Raw genomic sequence first — 22,987 nt, 5'->3', positions numbered from 1 at the left:
ATAATTCTGATATGCATCTGGATTTTAAAAAGTGATTACAGGTGTTTCTATTAGATCCTAGTTTTGGTGATGATAGAGTTCTATCATTTTTCTGTTGACCAATCATAATACAATGATATTAAGTAACAGTTACATAATCACAACAGTAAAAGATATCAGTTTTCACAATCAACAGCCAAACAAAAAATAAAAGTACAATTGCAAGCCATAGTGGGAATATGGTTAACTTAACAATATAAAATAATTACATACAATGTGGGGGGGTTAAGTAGAGTGATGTAGTAAGTGCAAGTGCATACATGCACGTTTTCACCCACCCAGTCTGTCTATGTCTTTTGGTTGGTGTATTTAATCCATTTACATTTAAGGTAATTATCAATATGCATGATCCTATTACCATTATCTTAATTGTCTTGGGTTTATTTTCTGTAGGTCTTTTCCTTCTCTTATGTTTCCTGCCTAGAGAAGATCCTTTAGTATTTGTTATAAAGCTGGTTTGGTGGTGCTGAATTCTCTTAACTTTTGCTTGTCTGGAAAGCTTTTGATTTCTCCATCAAATCTGAAGGAGAATATTGCTGGGTAGAATAATCTTGGTTGTAGATTCTTCCCATTCATCACTTTAAATATATCATGCCATTCCCTTCTGACGTGTAGAGTTTCTGTTGAGAAATCAGCTGATAGCCTGATGGAAGTCCCTTGTATGTTATGTGTCATTTTTCCCTTGTTACTTTTAATATTTTACCTGTCCTTAATTTCTGTCAGTTTGATTACTTTGTGTTTTGGTGTGTTCCTCCTTGGGTTTATCCTTCCTGGGATACTCTGTGTTTCCGGGACTTGGTTGACTATTTCCTTTCCCATGTTCAGAAATTCTTCAGCTATTATCTCTTCAAATATTTTTTCAGGTCCTTTCTCTCTCTCTCCTCCTTCTTAGACCTCTATAATGCAAATGTTGGTACATTTAATGTTGTCCCAGAGGTCTCTTAGGCTGTTTTCATTTCTTTTCATTCTTTTTCTATATTATGTTCTGTGGCAGTGATTTCTACCATTTTGTCCTCTGGGTTATTTACCAATTCTCTGCCTGTTATTCTGCTATTGATTTCTTTTAGTGTATTAGTCATTTGTTTGTTCTTTAGCTCTTCTAGGTGTTTGGTAAACTTTTTTTTTTTTTTTTGCATCTTTACAGTCTTTGACTCCATTCTTTTCCCGAGATCCTGGGTCACCTTCACTATCATTATTCTGAAGTCTTTTTCTGGAAGGTTGCCTATCTCCACTTCATTTAGTTGTTTTTCTGGGATTTTATCTTGTCCATTCATCTGGGACATGTGAAAGTTGCTCAGTTCTGTCCAACTCTGTGCAAACCCATGGACTATACCATCCATGGAATTCTCTAGGACAGAATACTTGAGTAGGTAGCCTTTCCCTTCTCCAGGGGATCTTCCCAACCCAGGAATTGAACCCAGGTCTCCCACACTGTGGGCAGGTGCTTTCCCAGCTGAGCCAAAAGGGACATAACTTTCTTTTTCATCATGATCACCTTTCCGTAATATGGTTTTTGTTTTAGCTGCTGTGAGACTGTGCTTCTTCTTGCTTCTTCTATCTTCCCTCTGATGGATGAGGCTAAGAGGCTTGTGTAAGCTTCATGATGGGAGGGACTGGCAATGGGAAAAACTGTGTCTTGCTCTCATGGGCAGGGCCTTGCTCAGTAAAGCTTTAATCCAATTATCTACTGATGAATGGGGTTGCACTTCTTCCCTGGTAGTTGTTTGGCCTGAGGAGACCCAGCCCTGGGGTCTAAAGGGCTCTATGGTAGGGTTAATGGCAAACTCCAAGAGGGTTTACACCAAACGGGACTTTCCAGTGCCCCCTTCCCTGTGGTGAGCCACACCTGACCCATGCCTCCACAGGAGATCCTCCAACACTGGCAGACAGTTTTTGTCCAGTCTCCTGTGGGGTCACCGCTCCTCTCCTCTGGGTCTTGGTACATGCAAAATTTTTGGTTGTGCCCTGGAGTCTCTCTTTCCCTCAGTCCTCTGGAAGTCCTATGATCAAATTCCGCTGGCCCTCAAGGCCAGATTGCCAGGGGATTCCCTGACCCTTTTGTCAGATCCCCAGGCTGGGAAGCCTGATATGGGTTTCAGAACCTTCACAATAGTGCCAAGAACTTGTTTTGGTATTGATCTCCAGTCTGTGGGTCACTCACCTGGCAAGTATGGGATTTGATGTGATTGTGCCTCTCCTACTGTCTTACTGTGGCTTCTTCTTTGTCTTTGGACATGTGGTATCTTTTTCTGGTAGGTTTCAGCATCCACCTGTCAATGACTATTCAAGAGGTAGTTGCAATTTTGTTGCTCTCGCAGGGGGAGATGAGTGCTTGTCCCTCTACTCGGCCATCTTGAACCCTCTTTTAATATTTTAATGGAAAAAAATAGGCATAGTTATAGACTGAAGGGAAGGTGCAACTTTAGGGATACTGAAGATACGGGTACTGGAGGGAAAACCCATAACTGATGGCTCAAGGTAAGAGAAAAAACAGGATAGACATTGCTATTACTATGACTTAACACATAAGCACCCAGGTTCAGGAAACTAGAATACCGGGGTTTTTATTTTGGTTCACCATTGAATATTTCTGTGAATTCAAAAACCTGTTAAATGTTTTAAGTGTTACAGGATGGGGAACACATGTACACCCATGGTGGATTCATGTCAATGTATGATAAAACTACTACAAAATTGTAAAGTAGTTACTCTCCAATTAAAATAAATGAATTTATTTAAAAAATTAAATAAATAAAATGGAAATAATAACTACACCACAGGACCATTATGAGGAGAAAATGAAAAAAAATGGAACCAAAAAATCCCATGAAACACGTCCTGGTGCTCAGTAAACATTTTACTATTAACATTAATATTCAGCTATTAGATATATATTTTTACAAAGGAGACACGTAACCCACTTATGTAAAATAAAAAGAAAGAAAAGAATGATTAAAGGGATAGATAAATTTGTAGGTAGTCAAGGATGGTGTAAAAATTATTTTATCTCTAAAGAAGCTCATATGCTGTAGATATACTATGCACATTTCCATAAGAATGAGGAACCTGAAAAAGAAAAACTGTTCAGTCACTCCGTCATGTCTAAATCTTTGCGACCTGAATGACCATAGCCCACTGGGCATCTGTGTTATAGAATTCCAGGCAAGAATACTGGAGTGGGCAGACATTCCCTTCTGCAGGGGATCTTCCCGACCCAGGGAACTTACCTGGGTCTTCCATGTTACAGAAAGATTCTAAATCATCTGAGACATGCAAGGACAAATAAATTATATCAGTCATCATCTAAATTTTGATCAAATATTTAGGTCCTCAACAAAATATTGTAGGGCTGGGTACTGGGCAGAGTGCAGACATTGGCACATCGGGCCCAGGATGCAGAGTTGGTGATGACTGATGGCAAGTCTGATGCACAGCTGGGTAGGGTAGAGAGTAGGGGGCAGTAGTCAAGGCTGGTGGGAGGAGGAGGCAGCGACAGCAGTGAATCTCTTATCAACGGGGCCAAAGCAGGACCTGAAGCCTCAATTCCAGGAGGGTGAGAGAAGGAAGTGCTTGTGTGAGCTGCTGCTTTATGAAACGAAGTAGCTACAAGTTACCATCAAAGGTAAAGTGCCATACTTTATACATTACAGTGCTTGGAATGGGGTCCAGAAAGCAGACTCCTCAAGCACCTGGATATCAATCTGCAGAAGCAAGGAGAACTTCAAAGAGCCAGTCAGCAGGGGCATGCAGATGCCAAGATGCATACAAGGGGCAGCCCCTGGCAAAAAGCCTAGTGCAATGCAGCAGATAAACAATGAAGTGAAAACAAAAACGAACCAACTTACAAGGCACCTGGAACTGGAGGTGGTGGCAGCCCCCTTGAGACACCTCAGCTATGTCCCCAGAGAAGGTCTCGAGTAGATCCTGTTGAAATCAAGGAAATGTTCATGAGCATGGTTGCTGTCAAAGTCACGATCCCCAAATGACTCTAACGGTGGCTTGGTGATGACTGGAACTTAATTACCTGGCCCAAACAAGCTCTTTCATCTTCTTAGCAAAAAGAATGTGCATTCCGTTCTAGTGCGTGTGTTCCACGTCACGTCAGTCTCCTGAGACTCTTTGCCTCCCCTCGGACTATAGCCCACCAAGTTCCTCTCTCCGTGGGAATCTCCAGGCAAGATCCTGGAGTGGGTTATCATACCCTTCTCCAGGGGATCTTCCTGACCAGGGATCGAAACCATGTCTCCTGTAGCTCCTGTAGCACTGAGGTCAGATTCTTTACAGTCTGAGAGAAGGCCAAATTAATCATCTAGGTCATCTTCTTACCTCAGATTAAATATTTAGCTCCTCAAAAAAGACTTGAGGTCCGAGTGCTGGGCAGTCTGGGGATGCCAACACATCAGGCCCAAGATGCAGAGCTGGCGATAAATGATGGGAAATCTGACGCACAGCTGGGTGGGGTAGCGACTAGTGGGCAGTATTCAGGGCTGGTGGGGAGAGGAGGCGGCAACGAAAGCGAATCGTTGATCAAGGGTGCTGAAGCAGGACCCAAACCCACAATTCAGGAGGGTGACAGAGGGCCGTGCTTGTGTGAGCTGCTTCGTTATGAAATGAAGTAGCTACAAGTTGCAACTGAAGATAAACAAGTGCCTTACTTCATACATTACAGTGCTTGGACTGGATTCCAAAAAGCAGAGTCCTCCAGCATGTGGATACCAATCTGCAAACAAGAAGAACTTCAAAGAGCCAGTCAGCAGGAGCATGCAGAGGGGAACATGCATGCGAGGGGTGGCCCCAGGAAAGAAGCCTGGTGCAATGCAACAGAGAAGCACTGAAATGAAAATGAAAAAGAAGAAACTTGGAACTCCCCTGGAACTGGAGATGGCGTCTGCCCCCGTGAGTCACCACAGCCTCCTCCCCAGAGAAGGTCTCGGGTAGATCCTACTGTTGAAAACGAGGAAACAGTCATGAGCAGGATTGCCGTCAAAGTCACGATACCTGAACAACACAAACGGTGGCGAGGTGATGACTAGAACTTAATCACCCGGCCCAAACAAGCTCTCTAATCTTCCTGTGAAGAAGAATGTGGATTCCGTGCTAGTGCGTGTCTTCCAGATAGCGACAGTCTCATGCGACTCTTGCCTCCCCATGGACTGTAGCCCACCAGCCTGCACTGTCCCTGGAATTATCCAGGCATGAACACGGGGGTGGGTTACCATGCCTTTCTCCAGGGGATCTTCCTGACCTAGGGATCGAACCCGTGTCTCCTGTAGCACCTGTAGCACTGCGGTCAGATTTTTTATGGTCTGAGACATGGAAGGCCAAATTAATCGTCTCGGTCAACTTCTTGCCTGCGGAAAATATTTACTTCCTCAAAAAAGCAATGAGGTCCGGTTGCTGGGCCGTCTGCAGAGGCAGGTGCATTGGGAACAGGACTTAGAGTTGGCGATGCCTGAGGGCAAGTCTGACGCACAGCTGGGTGGGGTAGAGAGTTCGTGGCAGTAGTCAGGGCTGGCAGGAGGAGGCGGCAGTGGCATAAGCCAATCTCTCTTCCACAGCACTGAAGCAGGACCCGAAGCCTCAATTCCAAGAGGGTGAGATAGTGCCGTGCTTGTGGAGCTGCTGCTTTATGAAATGAAGCAGCTAGTAGTTGCCATCAAAGATAAGTAAGTGCCATACATCATACCTTACAGTATTGGACTGGATTCCAGAAAGCACACTCCTGAAGCATGTGGATACCAATTTGCAGAAACAAACAGAACTTCAAAGAGCCAGTCAACAGAGGCATGCAGAGGGGAAGATGCATGCGAGGGGCGGCCACTGGCAAGAAGCCTGGTGCAATGCAACAGAGAAACATTGAAGTGAACATGAAAAAGACCACACTTAGAACTCCCCTGGAAGTGGAGATGTTGGCTGCCCCCGTGAGTCACCTCAGCCTCCTCCCTAGAGACGGTCTCGGGTAGATACTACTGTTGAAAACGAGGACACAGTCATGAGCAGGATTGCCGACAAAGTCATGATACCTGAACAACACAAACGGTGGCTAGGTGATGACTAGAACTTGATTACCCGGCACAAACAAGCTCTCTCATCTTCCTGTGAAGAAGAATGTGGATTCCGTGCTAGTGCATGTCTTCCAGATCGTGACAGTCTCATGCGACTCTTGCTTCCCCAAGGACTGTAGCCCACCAGCCTGCACTGTCCGTGGAATTATCCAGGCATGATCCGGGAGTGGGTTACCATGCCATTCTCCAGGGGATCTTCCTGACCTAGGGATCGAAACCATGTCTCCTGTAGCTCCTGAAGCAGTGCGGTCAGATTTTTTATGGTCTGAGTCTTGGAAGGCCAAATTAATCGTCTCGGTCACCTTCTTGCCTCCAGTTAAATATTTAGCTCCTCAAAAAAGCATTGAAGTCCGGTTGCTGGGCCGTCTGCGGACGCAGGTACATGTCACCAGGACATAGATTTGGCGATGCCTGAGGGCAAGTCTGACGCACAGCTGGGTGGGCTAGAGAGTTGGTGGCAGTATTCAGGGCTGGAGGGAGGAGGCGGCAGTGGCATTAGCCAATCTCTCATCCACAGCATCAAAGCAGGACACGAAGGCTCAATTCCAAGAGGGTGAGACTGTGCCGTGCTTGTGGAGCTCCTACTTTAGGAAACGAAGTAGCTAGAAGTTGCCATCGAAGATAAGCAAGTGCCTCGCTTCGTACATTAAAGTGCGTTATTGGATTCCAGAAAGCAGAGTCCTGAATCATGTGGATGCCAATCTGCAAAGCAAGTAATTCAAACAGCCAGTCACTATCGGCATGCAGAGGGGAAGACGCATGCGAGACGAAGCCCCTGGCAAGAATCCTGGTGCAATGCAACAGAGAAACATTGAAGTGAACATGAAAAAGAGCAAACTTAGAACTCCCCTGGAAGTGGAGATGGTGGCTGCCCCCGTGAGTCACCTCAGCCTCCTCCCAAGAGACGGTCTCGGGTAGATCCAACCATTGAACACGAGGACACAGTCATGAGCAGGATTGCCGTCAAAGTCACGGTCCCCGACAACTCAAACGGTGGCTAGGTGATGACTAAAACTTAATTACCCGGCCCAAACAAGCTCTCTCATCTTCCTGTCAAGAAGAATGTGGATTCCGTGCTAGTGCATGTCTTCCAGATCGCGACAGTCTCATGCGATTCTTGCTTCCCCATGGACTCTAGCCCATCAGCCTGCACTGTCCCTGGAATTATCCAGGCATGAACCCGGGAGTGGGTTACCATGTCATTCTCCAGTGGATCTTCCTGACCTAGGGATCAAACCCGTGTGTCCAGTAGCTCCTGAAGCACTGCGGTCATATTTTTTATGGTCTGAGTCTTGGAAGGCCAAATAATCGTCTCGGTCACCTTCTTTTCTCCAGTTAAATATTTAGCTCCTCAAAAAGGCACTGAACAGACATTTCTCCAAAGAAGACATACAGATGCCTAACAATCACATGAAAAGATGCTCAACATCTCTCATTATTAGAGAAATGCAAATCAAAACCACAATGAGGTACCATTACACGCCAGTCAGGATGGCTGCTATCCAACAGGTACCATTACACGCCAGTCAGGATGGCTGCTATCCAAAAGTCTACAAGCAATAAATGCTGGAGAGGGTGTGGAGAAAAGGGAACCCTCTTACACTGTTGGTGGGAATGCAAACTAGTACAGCCGCTATGGAAAACAGTGTGGAGATTTCTTAAAAAACTGCAAATAGAACTGCCATATGACCCAGCAATCCCACTTCTGGGCATACACACTGAGGAAACCAGATCTGAAAGAGACACATGCACCCCAATGTTCATCGCAGCACTGTTCATAATAGCCAGGACATGGAAGCAACCTAGATGCCCATCAGCAGATGAATGGATAAGGAAGCTGTGGTACATATACACCATGGAATATTACTCAGCCATTAAAAAGAATTCATTTGAATCAGTCCTAATGAGATGGATGAAACTGGAGCCCATTATACAGAGTGAAGTAAGCCAGAAAGATAAAGAACATTACAGCATACTAACACATATATATGGAATTTAGAAAGCTGGTAACGATAACCCTATATGCAAAACAGAAAAAGAGACACAGAAATACAGAACAGACTTTTGAACTCTGTGGGAGAATGTGAGGGTGGGATATTTCAAAAGAACAGCATGTATACTATCTATGGTGAAACAGATCACCAGCCCAGGTGGGATGCATGAGACAAGTGCTCGGGCCTGGTGCACTGGGAAGACCCAGAGGAATCGGGTGGAGAGGGAGGTGGGAGGGGGATCGGGATGCGGAATACATTGAAATCTATGGCTGATTCATATCAATGTATGACAGAAAAAGTTAAATAAATAAAAATTAAAAAAAAAAAAAAGCACTGAAGTCCGGTTGCTGGGCCGTCTGCGGACGCAGGTACATGGCACCAGGACATAGAGTTGGCGATGCCTGAGGGCAAGTCTGACGCACAGCTGGGTGGGGTAGAGAGTTCATGGCAGTAGTCAGGGCTGGAGGGAGGAGGCGGCAGTGGCAGTAGCCAATCTCTCATCCACAGCAACAAATCAGGACCCGAAGCCTCAATTCCAAGAGGGTGAGACAGTGCCATGCTTGTGGAGCTCCTACTTTAGGAAATGAAGTAGCTAGAACTTGCCATCGAAGATAAGCAAGTGCCATGCTTCATACATTACAGTGCTTTACTGGATTCCAGAAAGCAGAGTCCTGAATCCTGTGGATGCCAATCTGCAAAGCAAGCACTTCAAACAGCCAGTCAGCAGAGGCATGCAGAGTGGAAGACGCATGAGAGGGGCGGCCCCTGGCAAGAAGCCTGGTGCAATGCAACAGAGAAACATTGAAGTGAAAATGAAACAGTTCAAACTTAGAACTCCCCTGGAACTGGAGATGGTGGCTGCCCCCGTGAGTCACCACAGCCTCCTCCCCAGAGAAGGTCTCGGGAAGATCCTATTGTTGAAAACGAGGAAACAGTCATGAGCAGGATTGACCTCAAAGTCACGATACCCGAACAACACAAACGGTGGCTAGGTGATTGAGTCTTGGAAGGCCAAATTAATCGTCTCGGTCACCTTCTTGCCTCCAGTTAAATATTTAGCTCCTCAAAAAAGCTCTGAAGTCCGGTTGTTGGGCCATCTGCGGACGCAGGTACATGGCAACAGGACATAGAGTTGGCGATGCCTGAGGCAAGTCTGATGCAGAGCTGGGTGGGGTAGAGTGTTGCTGGCAGTAGTCAGGGCTGGTGGGAGGAGGCGGCAGTGGCAGTAGCCAATCTCTCATCCACAGCAACAAAGCAGGACCCGAGGCCTCAATTCCAAGAGGGTGAGACAGTGCCGTGCTTGTGGAGCTCCTACTTTAGGAAACGACATAGCTAGCAGTTGCCGTCGAAGATAAGCAAGCGCCATACTTCATACATTACAGTGCTTGGCCTCAATTCCAGAAAACAGAGTCCTCAAGCATGTGGATGCCAATCTGCAAAGCAAGCACTTCAAATAGCCAGTCAGCAGCGGCAGGCAGAGGGGAAGACGCATGCGAGGGGCGGCCCCTGGCAAGAAGCCTGGTGCAATGCAACAGGGAAACACTGAAGTGAAAACGAAGAAGAGCAAACGTAGAACTCCCCTGGAACTGGAGATGGTGGCTGCCCCCATGACTCACCTCAGCCTCCTCCGAAGAGACGGTCTCCGAGAGATCCAACTATTGAAAAAGTGGACACAGTCATGAGCAGGATTGCCGTCAAAGTCACGGTCCCCGACAACTCAAACCGTGGCTAGGTGATGACTAAAACTTAATTGCCTGGCCCAAACAAGCTCTCTCATCTTCCTGTCAGGAAGAATGTGGATTCCGTGCTACTGCGTGTCTTCCAGATCGCGACAGTCTCATGCGACTCTTGCTTCCCCATCGACTGTAGCCCACCAGCCTGCACTGTCCCTGGAATTATCCAGGCATGAACCCGGGAGTGGGTTACCATGTCATTCTCCAGCGGATCTTCCTGACCTAGGGATCAAACCTGTGTGTCCAGTTGCTCCTGAAGCAGTGGGGTCAGATTTTTTATGGTCTGAGTCTTGGAAGGCCAAATTAATCGTCTCGGTCACCTTCTTGCCTCCAGTTAAATATTTAGCTCCTCAAAAAAGCACTGAAATCCGGTTCCTGGGCCGTCTTGGACACAGGTACACTGCACCAGGACATAGAATTGGCGATGCCTGAGGGCAAGTCTGACGCACAGCTGGGTGGGGTAGAGAGTTGGTGGCAGTATTCAGGGCTGGAGGGAGGACGCGGCAGTGGCAGTAGCCAATCTCTCATCCACAGTAGCAAAGCAGGAACCGAAGCCTCAATTCCAAGAGGGTGAGACTGTGCCGTGCTTGTGGAGCTTCTTCTTTAGGAAACGAAGTAGCTAGAAGTTGCCATCGAAGATAAGCAAGTGCCATGCTTTATACATTACAGTGCTTGGACTGGATTCCAGAAAGCAGAGTCCTGAATCATGTGGATGCCAATCTGCAAAGCAAGCACTTCAAACAGCCAGTCAGCAACGGCATGCAGAGGGGAAGACGCGTGCGAGGCAAAGCCCCTGGCAAGAATCCTGGTGCAATGCAACAGAGAAACATTGAAGTGAACACGAAAAAGAGCAAACTTAGAACTCCCCTGAAAGTGGAGATGGTGGCTGCCCCCGTGAGTCACCTCAGGCTCCTCCCAAGAGACGGTCTCGGGTAGATCCAACCATTGAACACGAGGACACAGTCATGAGCAGGATTGCCGTTAAAGTCATGATCCCCGACAACTCAAACGGTGGCTAGGTAATGACTAAAACTTAATTACCTGGCCCAAACAAGCTCTCTAATCTTCCTGTCAAGAAGAATGTGGATGCCGTGCTACTGCGTGTCTTCCAGATTGTGAGAGTCTCATGCGACTCTTGCTTCCCCATGGACTCTAGCCCATCAGCCTGCACTGTCCCTGGAATTATCCAGGCATGAACCCGGGAGTAGGTTACCATGTCATTCTCCAGTGGATCTTCCTGACCTAGCGATCAAAAGCGTGTGTCCAGTAGCTCCTGAAGCACTGCGGTCAGATTTTTTATGGTCTGAGTCTTGGAAGGCCAAATGAATCGTCTTGGTCTCCTTCTTGCCTCCAGTTAAATATTTAGCTCCTCAAAAAAGCATTGAGGTCCGGTTGCTGGGCGTCTGTGGACACAGGTACATGGCACCAGGACATAGAGTTGTCGATGCCTGAGGGCAAGTCTGACGCAATCTCGGTAGGGTAGTGATTTGGTGGCAGTAGTCAGGGATGGTGGGAGGAGGCGGCAGTCGCAGTCGCCAATCTCTCAACCACAGCATCGAAGCAGGACTCGAAGCCTCAATTCCAGGAGGGTGAGACAGTGCCGTGCTTGTGGAGCTCCTTCTTTAGGAAACGAAGTAGCTAGGAGTTGCCATCGAAGATAAGCAACTGCCATACTTCATACATTACAGTGCTTGGACTGGATTCCAGAAAGCAGAGTCCTCAAGCATGTGCATACCAATCAGCAAACCAAGAAGAACTACAAAGAGCCGTTCAGCAGCGGCATGCAGAGGGGAAGATGCAAGCGAGGGGTGGCCCCTGGCAAGAAGGCTGGTGCAATGCAACAGAGAAACATTGAAGTGAACACAAAAAAGTACAAACTTAGAACTCCCCTGGAAGTGGAGATGGTGGCTGCCCCCGTGAGTCACCACAGCTTCCTCCCCAGAGAAGGTCTCGGGAAGATACTACTGTTGAAAACGAGGAAACACTCATGAGCCGAATTGCCGTCAAAGTCACAATATCCGAACAACACAAACGGTGGCTAGGTGATGACTAAAACTTAATTAGCTGTCCCAAACAAGCTCTCTCATCTTCCTGTCAAGAAGAATGTGGATTCCGTGCTAGTGCGTGTCTTCCAGATCGTGACAGTCTCATGCGACTCTTGCCCCCCCTTGGACTGTAGCCCACCAGATTTCACTGTCGAATTATCCAGGCATGAATCCGGGAGTGGCTTACCATGCCTTTCTCCAGGGGATCTTCCTGACCTAGGGATCGAACCCGTGTCTCCTGCAGCTCCTGTAGCACTGCGGTCAGACTTTTTATGCTCTGAGTCTTGGAAAGCCAAATTAACCGTCTTGGTCATCTTCTTACCTCCGGTTAAATATTTACCTCCTCAAAAAAGCATTTAGGTCCAGTTGCTGGGCCGTCTGCGGGCGCAGGTGCATTGGGACCAGGATGGAGATTTGGCGATGCCTGAGGGCAAGTCTGACGCACAGCTGGGTGGGGTAGAGAGTTGGTGGCAGTACACAGGGCTGGAGGGAGGAGGCGGCAGTGGCAGTAGCCAATCTCTCATCCACAGCATCAAAGCAGGAACTGAAGCCTCAATACCAAGAGGGTGAGACAGTGTCGTGCTTGTTGAGCTCCTACTTTAGGAAACGAAGTAGCTAGAAGTTGCCATCAAAGATAAGCAAGTGCCAGCCTTCGTACATTACAGTGCTTTACTGGATTCAAGAAAGCAGAGTCCTGAATCATGTTGATGCCAATCTGCAAAGCAAGCACTTCAAAAAGCCAGTCAGTAGTGGCATGCAGAGGGGAAGACGCATGCGAGGGGTGGCCCCTGGCAAGAAGCCTGTTGCAATGCAACAGAGAAACATTGAAGGGAAAATGAAAAAGTACAAACTTACAACTCCCCTGGAACTCGAGATTGTGGATGCCCCCATGAGTCACCTCAGCCTCCTCCCACGAGGCGGTCTTGGATAGATCCAACTATTGAAAATGAGGACACAGTCATGAGCAGGACTCCAGTCAATGTCACGATCCCCGGTAACTCAAACGTTGGCTAGGTGATGACTAAAACTTAATTACCCGGCCCAAACAAGCTCTCTCATCTTCCTGTCAAGTAGTATGTGGATTTCGAGCAAGTGCGTGTCTTCCAGATTGCGATAGTCTCATGCGACTCTTGCTTCCCCATTGACTCTAGCCCATCAGCCTGCACTGTCCCTGGAATTATCCAGGCATGAACCCGGGAGTGGGTTACCATGTCATTCTCCAGTGGATCTTCCTGACCTAGGGTTCGAACCTGTGTGTCCAGTAGCTCCTGAAGCACTGCGGTCAGATTTTTTATGGTCTGAGGCTTGGACGGCCAAATTAATCATCTCAGTCAACTTCTTGCCTCCAGTTAAATATTTACCTCCTCAAAAAAGCATTGAGGTCCGGTTGCTGGGCCATCTGCAGACGCAGGTGCATTGGCACCAGGATGTAGAGTTGGCGATGCCAGAGGGCAAGTCTGTCGCACAGCTGGGTAGGGCAGAGCACTGGTGGCAGTAGTCAGGGCTGGAGGGAGGAGGCGGTGGTTGCAGTAGCCCATCTCTCATCCACACCAATGAAGCAGGACCCGAAGCCTCAATTCCAAGAGGGTGATACAGTGCCGTGCTTGTGGATCTCCTTTTTTAGGAAACGAAGTGGCTAGAAGTTGCCATCAATGATAAGCAAGTACCATACTTCATACATTAGAGTGCTCTGACTGGATTCCAGAAAGCAGAGTCCTGAAGCAAGTGGATGCCAGTCTGCAAAGCAAGAACTTCAAAAAGCCAGTCAGCAGAGGCAGGCAGAGGGGAAGACGCATGTGAGGGGAGGCGCCTGTCCAGAAGCCTGGAGCAATGCAACAGAGAATCTTTGAAGTGAAAACGAAAAGGAACAAACTTAGCACTCCCCTGGAACTGGAGATGGTGGCTGCCCCCGTGAGTCACCTCAGCCTCCTCCCCAGAGAAGGTCTCGGGTATATCCTACTGTTGAAAACAAGGACAGAGTCATGAGCAGGATTGACCTCAAAGTCACGATCCCGGAACAACTCAAACGGTGGCTAGGTGATGACTACAACTTAATTACCCGGCCCAAACAAGCTCTCTCATCTTCCTGTCAAGAAGAATGTGGATTCCGTGCTAGTGCGTGTCTTCCAGATTGCGACAGTCTCATGCGACTCTTGCTTCCCCATGGACTGTAGCCCACCAGCGTGCACTGTCCGTGGAATTATCCAGGCATGAATCCGGGAGTGGGTTACCATGCCTTTCTCCAGGGGATCTTCCTGACCTAGGGATCGAACCCGTGTCTCCTGTAGCTCCTGTAGCACTGCGGCCAGATTTTTTATGGTCTGAGTCATGGAAGGCCAAATTAATCGTCTGGGTCATCTTCTTTCTTCCGGATAAATATTTAACTCCTCAAAAAAGCATTGAGGTCCGGTTGCTGGGCCGTCTGCGGATGCAGGTGCATTGGGACCAGGACGGAGAGTTGGCGATGCCTGAGGGCAAGTCTGATGCACAGCTGGGTGGGGTAGAGCGTTGGTGGCAGTAGTCAGGGCTGGCAGGAGGAGGCGGCAGTGGCAGTAGGCAATCTCTCATCCACAGCACTGAAGCAGGACCCGAAGCCTAAATTCCAAGTGGGTGAGAGTGCCGTGCTTGTGGAGGTGCTTCTTTATGAAATGAAGTAGCTAGACGTTGCCATCGAAGATAAGCAAGTGCCATACTTCATACATTCCAGTGTTGGCCTGGATTCCAGAAAGTAGAGTCCTCAAGCATCTGGATACCAATTTGCAGAAACAAAGAGAACTTCAAAGAGCCAGTCAACAGGGGCATGCAGAGGGGAAGATGCAGGCCAGGGGCGGCCCCTGGCAAGAAGCCTGGTGCAATGCAGCAGAGAAACATTGAAGTGAAGTGCAAAGGAAAATGAACAAACTTAGAATGTGAAGCTCTCACGGCTAACGCCATGGTAGGCAGCCTAGATTAGGAGTAGGCCTGCTTTCCCAGGGTAACATAATTATCAGTCCTCCTGGAGCCAGCCAATCAACATATGCCTAGCCAGAAAAAAGTGTACCTATCAGGGGAAAGCTGAAAGCCCCACGTTGGGCCAACACAAATTACCTTGCAACTGTGTAACCAATCAGCTTGCGCCAACTACCCACTGTGTAACCAATCCGATTGCACCAACTACCTGCTGCTTATTTTGACCCAATAAATACCTGAGAGAACTGCGGCTCGGGGCCTTTCGTCCTCACACACCTGGTGAGTGCGGGAGGCCCTGGCTCGAGTCAGTAATAAATTCCCCTATTGCGAGTTGCATAGTTTCGAGGAGTCTTCTTTCCCGACCGGGGACTCGGACTACGGGCAGAACATTTGGGGGCTCGTCTGGGATCCCTTCACTGGGGAAGAACGCTCTTTGGAACAATGGGGAATAAACACAGGTAATAGCACCCGTGCTCAAGCAGGTTTAGAAAAGACCAGAGTAAAGCCGAGGCCCTGCTGTGAAGCGGGAAGGTGTCTGGCGCAGAAAAAGACCAGAGTAAAGCCGAGGCCCTGCTGTGAAGCAGGAAGGTGTCTGGCGCAGAAAAAGACCAGAGTAAAGCCGAGGCCCGTCTGTGAAGCAGGAAGGTGTCTGGCGTTAGGGAAAGCTTTCCATGAGGGAACGGACTGGCCATTCTGGCTGGTGTGAGGCCGCGGCCAGCGAGCGCGCTGGGAGGCAGCCAGCTCTGCGGGAAGGAGACCTCCTCTCCTAAGCCTGAATCTGGGGAACAGTGGACGCCATACGGTAAGGTGACCCTTGTTCCAGTGGATCTGTGTTGTCCGCCGATGTGTGTCTGTCTGTGTGTTTTTCTGTATATCTGCCGGCATTGTCTCCTGTCTCGTTGTTCTCTGGTGTGTCGTTGTCTACTTCTTCCTATAAAGCCTTGGAGCCTCATTCCTGTTTCTGAGAGTTTCAGTGAACGGGCAGTTGTTGGGGCAACTGACGAGTCCCGGCCAGGGCTACTCCCTGGTGGATTCTGAAGGCCTCCCAACAAGTCAGCCCCAGTAACGGGAGCCCAAAAGGGTGAAACTCCTTTCTTTTTTTCTCATATTCTAAACCGAGAATCTGGCCAAATAAAAACCCGTCTGTGGGCACGGGACAGGCACTTAAGAGCCGATAGGGCGCCTGCCACTGGAAGACTCCCGTGAAAGGATAAGGGGGTCATGGAACGAGCTAGAAACCCTTAGGGTGCCCGCCCCCAGCAAGAAAACTTCCGTGCAATGACTAAGGCACTCAAATAGTTCCACGAAGCATACCACAAGCCCAACCTCCTGGCCGCCACCACTCCCGATAGGATTTATTGGTGGTAATTCTCGGTGACTTTCTTCTGACTCTCGCTATGGGGCAAAGAAAATCTACCTCACTCTCTCTCATGATTGATCATTTCTCGGATGTCAGGGCTAGAGCGTATGATCTGTCGCTACTGGTTACAAAGAGTAAATTAATAACCTTTTGCTCTGCAGAGTGGCCCGCCTTCCAGGTTGGATGGCCTCCAGAAGAAACTTTTCAACCTTCTATTATTCCGGCGGTGAAAAAGAAAAAGTTATGGCTCCTGATCCCTGGGGCCACCCGAGCCAAGTCCCATATGTTATGGTCTGGCAAGATCTAGTAAAAGATCTGCCCGAATGGTTAAAACCTTTTGTTCACAAACTCCCTGATTCTCCTAATGTACAAGCCCTGGTTATGGAAACTCCCACTCCCCCAGAGGAAGCCAAGAAGAATAAGGGCCCAAAACCGGTCTTGCAGGAATCCTCGGACCGGAACCTGATTGACTTGGAGACGGAAATTAGGCCCGCACCATGTGCCCCTCCTCCGTTGCAGGTTCCCCCGGGGGGAGGAGCCCCCCCGATGAATCAGAAGGGACAAGGGAACCCCGACCCCAGAGAAAGAATAGAGGAAATAGGGGTGAGCAGGATCATGGGGACCCAGAGTTACCTTCATCTACTGTACAGGCACTCCCCATCCGGGTGGGACCAGCTAACCCGGACGGAGAGCGAACCTATCAGTACTGGCCCTTTTCCCATTTTGTTCACTCATAACCCCACCTGGGATGATTGCCAGCAGCTGTTGCAGGTGCTCTTCACCACGGAAGAATGGGAGCAAATCCTGGCAGAGGCACGGAAACGGGTCCTGGGGGTCGATGGGAGACCAACCGCCCAGCCTCATCTCATGGACGAGGGGTTTCCTCTGTTGCGGCCTAACTGGGATTTTGAGCGAATGGAAGGTAGGGAGCGTCTCCGAGTGTACCGCCAGACTCTAATGGCTGGCCTACAGGCCGCAGCTAAAAAGCCAACAAATTTGGCAAAGGTAAATTTAGTAAGGCAAGAGCCCACTGAGAGCCCGTCAGCCTTCCTAGAGAGGCTAATGGAAGCCTTTAGGCAATATATACCCATGGACCCTCAGGCTAAGGAATCACGCGCTGCAGTTCTACTAATGTTTGTGAATCAGGCAGCCCCAGATATTAGGAGGAAATTACAAAAGATGGAGGGGTTAAGAGAACAGACAATACAAGACTTACTGAAGGCAGCTGAAAAGGTATTTAATAATAGGGAGACCCCAGAAGAAAGGGAGGAACGACTTCGTCGGGAGGAAAGGGAACTAGCTGAGAAGATCAGGAAAGAAGATAGGGAACATAGGACAAAGGTAAACCGGAAGAGCCAGAGAGAGCTAGCCAAGATTCTTTTTGCAGGGATGAAGGCCGGAACAGAATTGAGGGAGGCTCGAGGCCCCCAGATGGGAGAAACAGAGAGACCAAAAAGGCAGACCCTAAAGAAAGATCAGTGCTCTTACTGCAAAGAACAGGGGCACTGGAAAAAAGGAGTACCCTAAGAGGGACCTGAAGAGAGGAACAACCCAGAGAGAGACAATTTCCCCTGGAACTCGAGTTCTATATGTGGGGGAAGACAGTGACTAGGGGAGTCAAGACTCGACACCCCTCCCCGAGTCCTGGGTAACCATACATGTGGAGGGGAAACCCGTTGGCTTCATGGTGGACACTGGCGCCCAACACTCTGTTTTAAATAAAAAACTGGGACCAATGTCTAAAAAAACCAGCTTGGTGCAGGGAGCCATGGGGACAAAAAGATATTGTTGGACCACGGAACGGAAAGTAAATCTGGGGACCCATCAGGTGTCCCATTCGTTTTTGGTGATACCAGAATGCCCAGCCCCTCTACTTGGACGGGACTTGTTGACTAAAGTTAATGCTCAGATCCATTTTGACCCTGGGGGAATGTCAGTCACGGATGGACTTGGACAGCCGATACATGTCTTGTCTCTAGCTTTAAGAGATGAATACAGACTTTTTGTGCCTAAGCCCTCAGAGGTTATAGCACCAGATATACAACCATGGGTCCACAAATACCCGTTGGCATGGGCAGAAACAGCAGGAATGGGACTGGCTAAACAGAGACATCCGGTCGTCATCGAACTAAAAGCCGAGGCGACTCCTGTGAGGGTGAGGCAATACCCTATGAGCCAGGAGGCTCGGCGGGGGATCACTCCCCACATTCGACAGCTCATGGATGCCGGAATTCTCAAGCGGTGCCAATCCCCTTGGAACACCCCTTACTACCGGTGAAGAAGCCACGGAGTATGGATTACAGACCTGTCCAGGACCTACGAGAAGTCAACAAGCGGGTGAGTGACATACACCCTACTGTCCCCAACCCGTATACCCTCCTGAGCAGTCTGCTGCCTGAGTACACTTGGTACACTGTGTTGGACTTGAAAGATGCTTTTTTCAGCCTACCCCTGGCGGCCCAGAGCCAGGAAATATTTGCCTTTGAGTGGACTGAGGGGGAAGGCCAACCGGTAGTACAACTAACTTGGACCCGCCTCCCATAAGGGTTCAAAAACTCCCCTACCTTGTTTAATGAGGCTTTGAGTGAGGACCTCTATGAATATCGGACTCGCCACCCAGAGGTCATCCTGCTGCAATATGTGGATGACCTTATGTTGGCTGGAACCACAGAGGAGGCATGCAGCCGTGCCACCAGTGACCTCTTACAGACTCTAGGCACCTTGGGATATCGTGCTAGCGCAAAAGAGGCGCAAATATCTCAGCAAGAGGTCACCTATTTGGGGTATAAGATCAGGCAGGGGCAAAGGTGGCTAACTCAGGCCATGAAGGAAACAATATTGCAGATACCAGAGCCCAAGACCCCCCGCCAGGTGAGAGAGTTTTTGGGGACTGTTGGATATTGTAGACTGTGGATCATGGGGTTTGCTGAGAAGGCCCGGCCCTTGTATGAGGGAGGTAAAGAGACCCCAAACTGGACTTGGACTGAGCCAATGAAACAGGCTTTCCAGACACTCAGACGGGCCCTACTAAAAGCGGCCAGCTGGGACTACGCCGCCCCCATATTAGCCATGGGACTTCCACCTCCTGGTATGGGGACTCTACCGCCAGTCCCCGACTATTCCCTCCCTGACCTCATTTGGATCAACGAGGATACCACCCTCCAGAAGGATGACAAAGATAGATGGTACCAAGATCAAAACAACAACCTGATATTGCCTGCCATCCTGGGTCGTCACCTATGTGAACACCTGCATAAAACTACACACTTGGGAGAAAAAAAGACCTTGACACTTCTCCAGACAGCCTGCCTGAGGTTCCCTCGACAAAATGCAACTGTATGAGAGATAATCCAGGCTTGCAAAGCGTGCTAGCTGATGAAGACAGGGAAAAGGCAGCACACTGGAACCGAGGGGAAGAGCCAGGGCAACACTGGGGGATAGATTTCACTGAGGTAAGACCAGGCAAGTACGGGTATCACTATCTGTTGGTTCTGGTAGATACCTTCTCGGGATGGGTAGAAGCCTTCCCCACTAAGGGAGAGACAGCAACAGTGGTTGCTAAAAAGATCTTAGAGAAGATAGTGCCTAGGTACGGGCTGCTAGTGACTATGGGCTCAGATAACGGACCTGCCTTTGTGAGCCAGATTGTACAAGGGCTGGCCCAAGCTCTGGGGACAAAATGGAAGTGACATTGTGAATATAATCCCCAGAGCTCAGGACAGGTTGAGAGAATGAATCGGACCCTAAAAGAAACTTTGACAAAGTTGGCAATAGAGACTGGCGGGGACTGGGTGACCCTCCTTCCCTTCGCGCTCTTTCAAGTGTGTAACACCCCTTATAAGCTGAATCTTACCCCTTCTGAGATTCTGTATAGAAGACCCCCTCCTGTGTGTCCTATATTCGAGGGAAAATGCCTACCACCCCCTACCTTGGGACAATTTCAGCAAACACTGATGGCATTAAGTAAGGTACATAGCCATGTTTAAAAATTAATTCGAGAGATACATGAGGGTCCAAGCAAGGGGACCATCCCCTCACATAATATTGGCCCGGGTGATTGGGTTTGGGTAAAACGACACCAATCTAAAGCATTAGAACCTAGATGAAAAGGCCCTTATGTTGTTCTCCTTACCACTCCTACTGCTGTTAAGGTCGACGAGATCGGGCCCTAGGTTCACTGCAATCACGTGTGGCAAGCCACCCCGGAAGAACAGGAGAAGGCACAAACAGAATGGGAGGCAAGACCTCACCCATCAAATCCTTTAAAACTGAAACTCGTACGACGAGAGCCCTCTTAACTCTCCTGCTGATAACAGCTTTCATCGGCCCAGGAACAACCAGCCACAACCCCCATCAGCCGGCTAACCTGACTTGGGTGATCTACAATCCTGAGACTGGAGAAGTGCTTAATTCGAGCTCCAATGTGGCCCCCAAAGGGACATGGTGGCCAGTACTGACCTTTGATTTGTGCATGCTGGCGGCTGACGGTAATCGGTTTGGTCCCCACCAACTGACCAAGTTCTTTGCCCACGGCTCTTTTGGTCTGTTCACCCGTAACTGTGAGCGAAAAGGCCCACAGTACTAGGAACAGGTGCCTGTCTATGTCTGCCCGGGGGCAAGAAGGGATCGAAACCAAATTGAAAAATGTGGGGGAGTTGACTCTTTTTATTGTGCCGCTTGGGGTTGCGAAACCACGGGAACAGTCCATTTCACACCTCCAAGAATCCTTGAGCTCCTTGGCTGAAGTAGTGTTACAGAATAAGAGAAGTTTAGATTTGTTGTTTCTGCAACAAGGAAGATTATGTGCAGCACTGAGAAAAGAATGCTGTTTCTATATCGACCATTCAGGGGTGGTAGAAAAATCTCTCCAGAAAGTAAGAGAGGGACTAGCCCAGCGAAAGAGAGAACAAAAAGCCCAAAAAGGCTGGTTTAAATCTTGGTTTCAGCGCTCCCGCTGGTTGACCACTTTGATTTCCACCCTCCTGGGTCCACTCATAATATTAAAATTGTTACTGACCTTTGGTCCATGCATTTTAAACCGTCTGGTCTCATTTATTAGGGAGCGCCTAAATCATCCAAATTATGGTATTGAGACAACAATATCAGTCAATTTCACAGGGTAAAGAGGAAGATTCCTCTACTTGAACAACAGACAGGGGGGAAATGTGAGGCTGTCACGGCTAACGCCATGGTAGGCAGCCTAGATTAGGAGTAGGCCTGGTTTCCCAGGGTAACATAATTATCAGGCCTCCTGGAGCCAGCCAATCAACATATGCCTAGCCAGAAAAAAGGGAACCTATCAGGGGAAAGCTGAAAGCCCCACGTTGGGCCAACAAAAATTACCTTGCAACTGTGTAACCAATCAGCTTGCGCCAACTACCCACTGTGTAACCAATCTGATTGCTCCAACTACCTGCTGCTTATTTTGACCTAATGAATACCTGAGAGAACTGGGGCTCGGGGCCTTTCATCCTCACACACCTGGTGAGGGCGGGAGGCCCTGGCTCGAGTCAGTAATAAATTCCCCTATTGCGAGTTGCATTGTTTCGAGGAGTCTTCTTTCCCGACCGGGGACTTGGACTACGGGCAGAACAAGAACTCCCCTGGAACTGGAGATGGTGGCAGACCCAGTGAGTCACCTCAGCCTCCTCCCCAGAGAAGGTCTTGAGTAGATCCTACTGTTGAAATCAAGGAAACGTTCATGAGCACGGTTGCAGTCAAAGTCATGATCCCCAAAGAACTCAAATGGTGGCTAGGTGATGACTGGAACTTAATTACCCGGCCCAAACAAGCTCTCTCATCTTCCTGTCAAGAAGAATGTGGATTCCGTGCTAGTGCGTGTGTTCCAGATCGTGACAGACTTATGCGACTCTTTTCGTCCCCATGGACTTTAGCCCACCAGGCTCCTCTGTCCATGGGATTCTCCAAGCAAGAATCCTGGAGTAAGTTACCATGCCCTTCTGCAGGGGATCTTCCTGACCCAGGGATCTCACCGGTGTCTCTTGTTCCTCCTGTAACACGTGGTCATATTCTTTACCACTGAGCCACCATCGAAGCCCTCCATTTAGAGGGTTATGCAATGTACCGGACATCTTGAAGCAACACAAATAATAAGGAGTATGCAATCAATGAAATTTGGCCATTGTAAAGGAGTAGTTCAGCACGATGCTGGGCACTCAACAGCTGTATAAGTTTGAGAGGCCTCATACGCTGAGATCCTTGTGGACCACCCTGGTGCACCCATGTCCCAGGTGTACTGGTCCTCACATCTCTTGAGAGTGTTTTTAGAATTGGAGCAATGTTGGTCTATACACCTCTGGATCAGAATGGCCTTGTTTTATTTTTGAATGAATTATCTTCATCATTTCCTAAAATACCCGGCAAGGAACTCTACAACTTTGTTTAGTGCCAGCGATTATGAAGTTGTTCCTGTGAGTCCCACTGGAAATCTGTGTGATATGCTTGCACTCACCCATTTTTGATCTCTGTAAACACATTTTGTTTCTTAGTCCTTCTCCTGTAGAAACAATGTACTTTGTAAACATTCATGTTAACAGAATTAATGTTTGTGTTGTTTTATTTTAAATAGATAAAATAAAAGGAGTTACAGCTCCTTTTTTCTTTTCAAAGTTGCTACCAGTTTATTCGGTGATGGACAACAGACATGCTGTCGATTGTTTTATTGCTTAGTGGGCAAAGCTGCTTTTGAACGCTGGTAGTTTCTATTTCTTTAGCACTACGCACTTTTACAATATGTGCTAATGCTACATGACATGATACTCTGATTCCTAGTGCCAAAGGT

At 48.4% G+C, this 22,987-nt stretch overlaps 5 pseudogenes; all 5 read left to right on the top strand.

The window, feature by feature from the left end:
- The first annotated feature begins 2,209 nt into the window (after positions 1-2,209).
- Positions 2,210-4,928, top strand: LOC122435721 (annotated as a pseudogene).
- LOC122435719 lies at positions 4,428-5,238 on the top strand (annotated as a pseudogene).
- Positions 5,239-5,352: 114 nt separating this feature from the next.
- LOC122435718 lies at positions 5,353-6,503 on the top strand (annotated as a pseudogene).
- A 3,752-nt stretch (positions 6,504-10,255) lies between these two features.
- LOC122435717 lies at positions 10,256-12,446 on the top strand (annotated as a pseudogene).
- Positions 12,447-13,858: 1,412 nt separating this feature from the next.
- On the top strand, positions 13,859-22,667 carry LOC122435716 (annotated as a pseudogene).
- The last annotated feature ends 320 nt before the right edge of the window (positions 22,668-22,987 follow it).

This window comes from Cervus canadensis, chromosome X (assembly GCF_019320065.1).
Source record: "Cervus canadensis isolate Bull #8, Minnesota chromosome X, ASM1932006v1, whole genome shotgun sequence".
Taxonomy (NCBI): domain Eukaryota; kingdom Metazoa; phylum Chordata; class Mammalia; order Artiodactyla; family Cervidae; genus Cervus; species Cervus canadensis.
Note: the sequence above shows the minus strand (reverse complement) of the source record. Positions and strands in the feature narration are given on the sequence as shown.